Genomic DNA, 8,477 nt, shown 5'->3' with positions numbered 1-8,477 from the left:
ACATTTAGGTGAAGCGGACCTAGCCCTTTTGGAGGGGAAAAATCGCGCGTTTGTTATTCTAATCTAAGACTCATGATATATATTTTTTCATGTTCTTGAAATCCCCCACTTGATTGTTATGGTTCACAGTGGCAGATCCCGTAATTCATAACTGGGGGACACAAGTGGGTTGGAGGGCTGTTCTTCCATCCACATGGATATTTTGTTTCAATGATGTATTGAAATTACACGTTTACACCATACATGCTTATTAAGATAGTAAATGTATAACATCAGACAAAACTAGGTGGATATCATTATGATGTCCATCAAATGTTTCGTGGGTTTGCTGGAGCAGGTTTTGAACAGGGACTTGCGTTAGAGGGGCGTTACTTAAGGGCACAAATTTTTGGACATGATCCCTCGAGTGGGCATGACATTAATATGTTTAAAATGTAGGAAGTGGGGGTTAAGGGGTACTCCCCCTAGAATATATCAAATATTTTTAGTCTGAATTGGTGCATTATGGCGTAATTAAGTACTTTTTTCTGAGAAATATTGACAAAAAATAACCTTTAAGTTTACTTGCGGGCCAACTGGTGGGGGGGACACAGGCCCTACAGCTCCCCCCCCCTACTGAACGACCCGCCCATGGTCCACTGGTAAATAAAATAAATGAACAATTTTTGCTTGCTTGGGTATATACGTAAAAAAACCTGACAGTGGCAGTATAAATCTGGGTCCGTGAGCCCAGCTCAGATACACCCAACTGCAATTGACTAAATAATATGGTGATTTAAAACCCATTTAGGCCACTACTTTTATATAAATTGGTTTACAAAACCGGCGTGTCTATTTTTCCGAAAAGTACAAAAAAAAAAAAAATGAATTTCACTTTTTTTTTCCAAATTATTTTCCCGACCGTATTGATTTTGGTGCAAAACGAAAGAAAACGAACGGTAAGAGTACGAATGCAGTCGATTTTGACTGGTTTGTTGTTCCGTAGCCGTATTCGCCAATTTATAGTGATATTATGTGAGCCAGTCAACTGTTATGGCAGCGCCGTTGGCAATGGCGGAATTGACGATAGCAGTCATTCTTTGTATGAAATAATTAATTAAAATATGCAGGAGTTGTTAAAATAACAATAGCAATAAACATTAGCAAATTAACAGCCGACACAAACAATAGCTGACACGTGATTGTTGTTTTTCCCCGCAAATTTAGGTCATGAAAATATTGTTGTTTATAGATAAAAAATAAAAAAAGTGTCAGCGGCTGCCATCGAATTAGTAGACACAAATATCTGTAAATTATGTGTGAGAAAAACATTTTATAACATTTTATGGTTAAATATCAAATAACAGTGCACTAAGTGGGAATGGTGAAATCGAAAGTTAATTTTCTAAGTTGACACCGGTGACCTAGATTCACAAGTTCGGTCGGTGGTGTTTATGGATTTTAAATCACAAAATGGTTTGGAAATACTTGTCATTGAGTCAATGTAAAGCTTGTGTTTATTTTAGATTACATGTTTATTCATGTTTGGGTTAATAGTAGAGTAAACAAAATGAAAGAGTTGAACACATGTGTCAATGCCAGGAGTTTTGTGCAAAACCTTTAGATAAAACAACACGAAAAACTATTTTGAATAAGTCCATTTCAATTAGTAATGAACTTGATATTTCACTATAAATGAGATTTGTTGTTGTAACCAAGGAATACTCTTTAAAATGAAAAATAAACAAGCATGAAGTATAGATAGATGCACTGTGAACGCATGTTTACACAAAATGGCGGAGTTGGGAGAAGATGAAAATGTCCTATACATAATTATGGATTTCTCTGTTACTATCATTGGTACATAAAGTTAAGTCACATGCAAGATTTAATATTTTGCTATGTGTTTTTTTATGTACTGATGTGGTAATTTGCTGCAAGATTTGAATTTGAAATGGATTTGGTGAACATCCCATGGTAAATATCCCGGTCCGAAAATATCCGGACTTAGCATGGATCGGGTTACACACAACTAGGACCATTCATGGTATAGGTTATATATACTCAAATCAAGGTCTAGTTTGGTTTTTAGTTTTTCAGGAATTTTTTTCGCAATATTAAAGCTCAAATGTCTTTATAAAATGCTACCTCCTTATTTACAAAATTGGTAATTATTTCACTTTATTGACAAAATCCAATATTAAAATAACTTAAACAATGTTTAGAAAATGTTATGTATTGTTTTAATACAGCGCAATTTTTGTGTATTTTAATGCGTAAAATTCGCCTCCTCTTTTTTTCAATTTAATATTGGTAAGTGTTCTGCATTCACTTTTGCTTTAGCATACCCTTAAAGCTAAACAAATGTCTTGCTGAGTGATATTCAATGTATCTTTGATTAAAAGTGTAGTTTATACATGTAAACATGTTTTATAGTCAATATCATTGATGTTTTATATGCACAGTATGTAAGATTTAAACTGTGTGTTTAATAAGAACTTTGAAACTTTGAGTGTATTAAAACATGCATTAATAGCAGTTTAAGGATTTAAAATGACAAGTAAATGATATAAATTGTGACTGTGTTTATGTTGTTTTCTGATTTTCACCCTTTAAGAGTATGTTTTGTGACTTTTCTCCTTTTTTTTTTTTTTTTTTTCGACCACAGTGGACATTTTTTCCAAAAATTCTTGTAAACCAAAAAATAAAAAAGGAGTGGCCTTAGGAACATTGATCGTCAAAATTAAATAAAAGATGAAGTTAATTTTAGTTTTTATTGTGAAATAAGAGAGAGAGTACTCGGACAACCGGGAATTTACAGGAGGTAGGCGAAGATGTTATCTCCCTTGCTTGATTCGACGGAAATAAACGAAAGAAAATCTGATTCGTTAGCTCCGCCCATTCACCTTCGTTTCTTTCGGTGACATTTACCAACTCAACTCAACTCAACTCAACTTATCTTTATTTCCACCGAAATCGATGATATGCATTATATGTACAAACAATTTAAATAACTGCTAATTACAATACAATACAATGTTTAAATACTTATGTATGCATGGTTAAACATGAACATTTGATTTAGATATGATATAATGTTTAATAGTCTACACATATTATATACCATGACATATATGAAAAGACAGTCCATATTCTTTACAACAACATTGCAGCGCATTATGTACTAATGCAATGATGGATGTATGTGTATGCACACCTTAAAAATACATGGCGTACACTGAGATAATTCGGCACTGACAGTTCGGCGCCAAGGAGGGCCAGATAGAACGAGTCTTGGTCCATTGATAGAAGTACACTGGCTAGATCCACGTCGATTGCTGCGACGTCAGAAATAAAACGCCATCTCGAACGTTCATGCTTATAGCACGAGTACACTTTATGCGTCTCTATATTATCTGTTTCCTCGTTGCAAAGTTCACAGCGACGAATGCTATCTGTAGGCACGCACTTTGCACCATAGTCTTGCAATACAGGTTTGAATGTGCCGGTAATAACTGGAGTCGATCACTTGATACACAATCGCATGTGTAACGCTAGGGTGTAAAATCCTAAAGCGTCTAAAGTCATCGTCGGATAAAGTTCGTTCTGACCACTGTAGAGTAGCTGCAGACAGTACACGGCTTTTTACAATGCCTTTCCACTGCTGTTTGGAAGGCATGCGATCAGGGTGTAATAACGAATCATTCACGAAGCTTTGTAACCCATAAGCACATAATAGTTTACATATAGCTGGCACATAACCTAAATTAACAGTTCGGTCACATACAAATTGGAAGTAACGTCTTATAAATATGTTTCTGGTTGTACATTTTGTATCAAGACTAAGAATAGCATGCAAGAATAACAATTTTCTGATGATAACAAATGTATATAACTTATTCAATCCTAACATAGATTCACACATGTCCGATCTGGTTTGGATGTGAAATCCTTGAATCTTCTTAAAAATAAAGTGTTGAAGTCTGTTAAGAGAAATGATATCACTTGATGTTACATTATTCCATAGTTCGCTACAGTACAATACAATCGGTATAATTATTTTAAGGTACAAATTTGCTGATACTAAAGGATTAAGGCCATATGGATGGACTCCTTGAGCTGTCATAGCGAAGAATGCGTTTTTGGCCTTTTGGCATCGTTCCTCTATTCTTAATTTACATTTCATATTAGAGACTTGTTTGACACCCAGGTGGTTAGCACAGTTCGTTTGAGGAATTATATTGTCACCGTACATAATGGCCACGTTTGGTGGATTACGTTTCTTGCTGAACACTACTATCTCTGATTTCTTCACGTTCATATCAATGTTCCAAGTTTTGCAATATCGGTACACGATATCCATCATGCTGTAGGCTTAGGGGAGATAAGGCTAGCATAGCAATGTCGTCTGCATATGATGGATTACCGGCCTTGGTGGACAGAACTGTGCACCCAAGATCACTATCTTCAAGGTCCCTCAAATGCTTGTCGACGTATATCAGGTAATAGAATGTGGAAAGCACACCACCTTGGCGAACAGATTTGCGTACAGCTATTTGTTTTGACTTTTCACCGTTGAATTTTACGATGCAGTTTAAACCCTGATATGACGATCTTAGTGTTCGCAAAGCTTTACCCACAACACCAAATTGTCCAAGCTTTACAAATAGTCCATCGTGCCACACTGAGTCGAATGCAGATTTCTGGTCCAGCATACTAACGTACACATTACTGTTTTACCCAATTTGATGAAAGACGGTCTCTTGTAGATTAAACTCTGCAGTTACACAACTTAAACCTTTACGAAAGCCTTGCTGCTGCTCACACGGGAAGTCGATGTGTAAGTCTTTAACGGTGTTGTTTATCCTGTTCAGTATTACTTTTTCAAATATTTTGCTAAAGCATGGACTTAATGACACCGGTCTATAACTGCTGGGGTCCGATTTTAGCTTCCCTTTGCCTTTATATATAAGAATTAATAGACTAGTGCTCCATTCTTTTGGTGTCCGTTCGCTGTACAATATTGCGTTAAACAGAATAGCTAAAGAGTTTGTCAAACTTGTGCCGCCATATTTTACATTTTCATTAAGTATGTTGTCTACACCAGGGCTTTTCTTAAGTTTAAGTCCTTTCACCACATTTGAAACCTCCTCCCAAGTCACGGGTGTTGTAATAGCCCTCGTCATATTATTATCGCATTCATTCAATAATGATTCTAGCGTTGCATTTAATGAGTGATTATGGTGAGAGTTTATATCATCAAAGACGTCTGTGAAGTACGTTTCAAACCCATCTATGACATGTTCATTCGAATACAGTTCGTTGCCAACTTTCAATTCATTACACACAGACGGAGTTTTACCGCTTCGTTTTCTAAGTAGCTTCCAAAACAGTCTATAATCCAGTTTCGCAGCTGTTTTAAGGTCGTCTATAGCCTTATTTTCAAATTCAGTCTGTTTGGATCTTTGCAAGCGTCGGAACGCACTTTTTGCTTCCTTATATTTAGAGTATGCTCCGTAATAATAGTCTCTCGGACGGCCTTCATATATCCACATCCGGCGGAAAAGGCGTGCTTTTGCATGTCTCAGTTTTAACTCGTCACACCAGTAAGGTTTTGCACTTTTGTTAAATCGACTGACGGGTAGAATGCTATTTGCAGAGTGTATTGCATTTACTATTATAGTGTTAATGAAGTCGGGGCAACATTTCACACTGTCAACAGAGTTAATGCAGTTCAGTTCTGTTTCGAGTATATGCTGATAGCACTCTATATGTTGATCTGTGCACTTGTTCCAGGCGATGTTAGAACGTATAGTTGGTTCCGCCCGTATGATAGGTTTCACGTTCATACTGTACACTAGTGGTAAGTGATCTGACGTCATTATATTTGAGCTGTCTTCGACAACAAAGTTCGTACACATATTTAGAGAAGATTGTTCGACTAGCACGTGATCGATCACACTCCCAGTTGGGACATATGTGCCCCTATAACCATTACCGTGGATTGCATGTTGTAATGAAACGAGGTTATTGTTCGTTATAAATTCAGTCAGGAGCTGGGATTAAACATTGACATTTCTTCGTCCGTGATTTACTATCAACTGTCCATTAAAATCTCCCGCCATCATAACATCTCCCACCTGGGTGTAATGAGCAAATAATGATTGTACTTCACTTAAAACACTCTTATAGTAATCAATATCATTACTTGCAGGCATATAAATACAAAATATATACAGAGGAATTATATCTACACATTTCAATTCTATTCCAACAATGCGATGATTTTCATTGAAAGGTAATTGACTTATACAGCAAGATAAAGATTTCTTAAACATAATTGCCGTGCCAGCTTTGCCGCATTTTAAAGAACCAAAATTATCAACGTTCTCGTTAAACTTAACAATACTCGAGTAATCAGAGTGAATACTATCAAAGAATAACGTTGATCTAGGCAAGAGTTTGTGTTCCGTAATCAAAGCGACATCTATATCATACTGATCTAACATATTAGCTAAGGGATATGAAGATGAAATAATACCCCTACAATTCCAGCAATAAAAGTTTAGAGCCATATATAAAATGTTGATGATGAACCATAATTTTACACACATTACAAACATGATTTAATATGCAGTAAAGAGGTATATATAACGCTTCAGAGTGTGTAACAGTCCTAATATCGCAAGGGATCCCACTCGTCCTCCTCCTCTTCCTGTTCCCTTGTATTCCAGTACGAGTCTTCATTATCGTTATAACTGCCGTCCTGGTAACGAGCACAGTTGTCATACTCAGTATGTTGTATTCTGTGGTCACGGTAAGTCTCTTCGTTTCCCCTGTGTGTGTCACGAGCCGCGCTGAAGTAACTATGGCTGCCCTTATTGTAGATACCGTGAGCGTCCTCGTTACGGCCGCGAGGTTACGATCGCTGTAATTGTAACGTTCATGCTGGGGCGCGCGTCGTTTGGATTTACGCTCCTTGAGGTGGTCCTCTTTGGGCATCCACTTCCGGTACGTGACGCCTTCAGGCCAGAAGTGTTCATCGTCAATGATCTCTTCTAAGTCCTCTGGGATGTTTACTTTAGCTGATGACCCTTTGCGGCCATAGAAAACGCGTATATACGATACGTACACTTTGTTGTCCTTGAAATATTTGTAAATATCACTCTCGGTGGCTTCCGCATCAATATTTCCAAAATAGTAAGAAATAGTTTTCTTGCGCTTGGCAGAGATGAATCCAGCCGAGTCTGTTTTGTCTTTATTCGCATTAACACGATCGTTTTGTGCCGGTGGTTCGGTTTGTGACCTTTCCTTAATGTTCGTAGCCGAAACGGCGGGCGCCTGTATGCCACCATGGTCGCTGATATGTTTTGCTGCTTCCGTTGATGGCCTCGGTGCCGACTCTTGCTTCTTGGTGTTTGGCACAACAGAGGCTTGTGTAATGGTCGCGGTGACGTGTTCTGATGTACAGGTCTTGCTTTCACCTCTAGGGATCATATCCGTCGGCTGAGGTGGGCGGTTGCTCCCAGGAGGTGTACATCCTACCTTAACGGCCGCCGAGTACGCCGCTGCTTGTACAGGCGGGGTAGAGCTAGACTTGACAAAGCGCTTGTTAACTGTGGCGATCGTATGCAGTTTTACATATGCATGATTCGGCTTTCTAAATTAAACAGTGAATTATTTGAATCTAGAAAAAAATATTAAATCTAGAATGCTTAGACCAAGTTGAGATTGAGATCTTAGATGTCAACGCAGTGCATAGACCTATACACTATATGGATATGCACGATATACCGTGACAGTACGTACATTGGCGTTATATTCTATACCAGTATATACTGTGCACTATATTCTATTCATTTTCAGAAGTGTTGAGTGCTTCAACACCCCTGTTCTCTATGCAATGTATACAACCAGAGATTTTGAAGATTTACTTCAACTCCTCTTTTATAGTCTATATACATTGTGGAAGCGTGCACTATACTCTATTCATTGTCAAGAGGTGTTGAAGCAGTACTTCAACACCCCTGTTCTCTATACAATGTATACAGCCAGAGATTTTGAAGATTTACTTCAACTCCTCTGTTATAGTCTATATACATTGTGGAAGCGTGCACTATACTCTATTCATTGTCAAGAGGTGTTGAAGCAGTGCTTCAACACCCCTGTTCTCTATACAATGTATACAGCCAGAGATTTTGAAGATTTACTTCAACTCCTCTGTTATAGTCAATATACATTGTGGAAGCGTGCACTATATTCATTGTCAAGAGGTGTTGAAGCAGTGCTTCAACACCCCTGTTCTATATACAATGTAAACAGCCAGAGATTATGAAGATTTACTTCAACTCCTCTGTTATAGTCTATATACATTGTGGTAGCGTGCACTATACTCTATTCATTCTCAGAGGTGTTGAAGCATTGCTTCAACACCCCTGTTCTCTATGCAATGTATACAGCCAGAGATTATTATGCACTATACTCTACCTGTCAATTTG

Source organism: Mya arenaria, chromosome 7 (assembly GCF_026914265.1).
Source record: "Mya arenaria isolate MELC-2E11 chromosome 7, ASM2691426v1".
Taxonomy (NCBI): domain Eukaryota; kingdom Metazoa; phylum Mollusca; class Bivalvia; order Myida; family Myidae; genus Mya; species Mya arenaria.
This window is presented reverse-complemented; position numbering follows the sequence as displayed.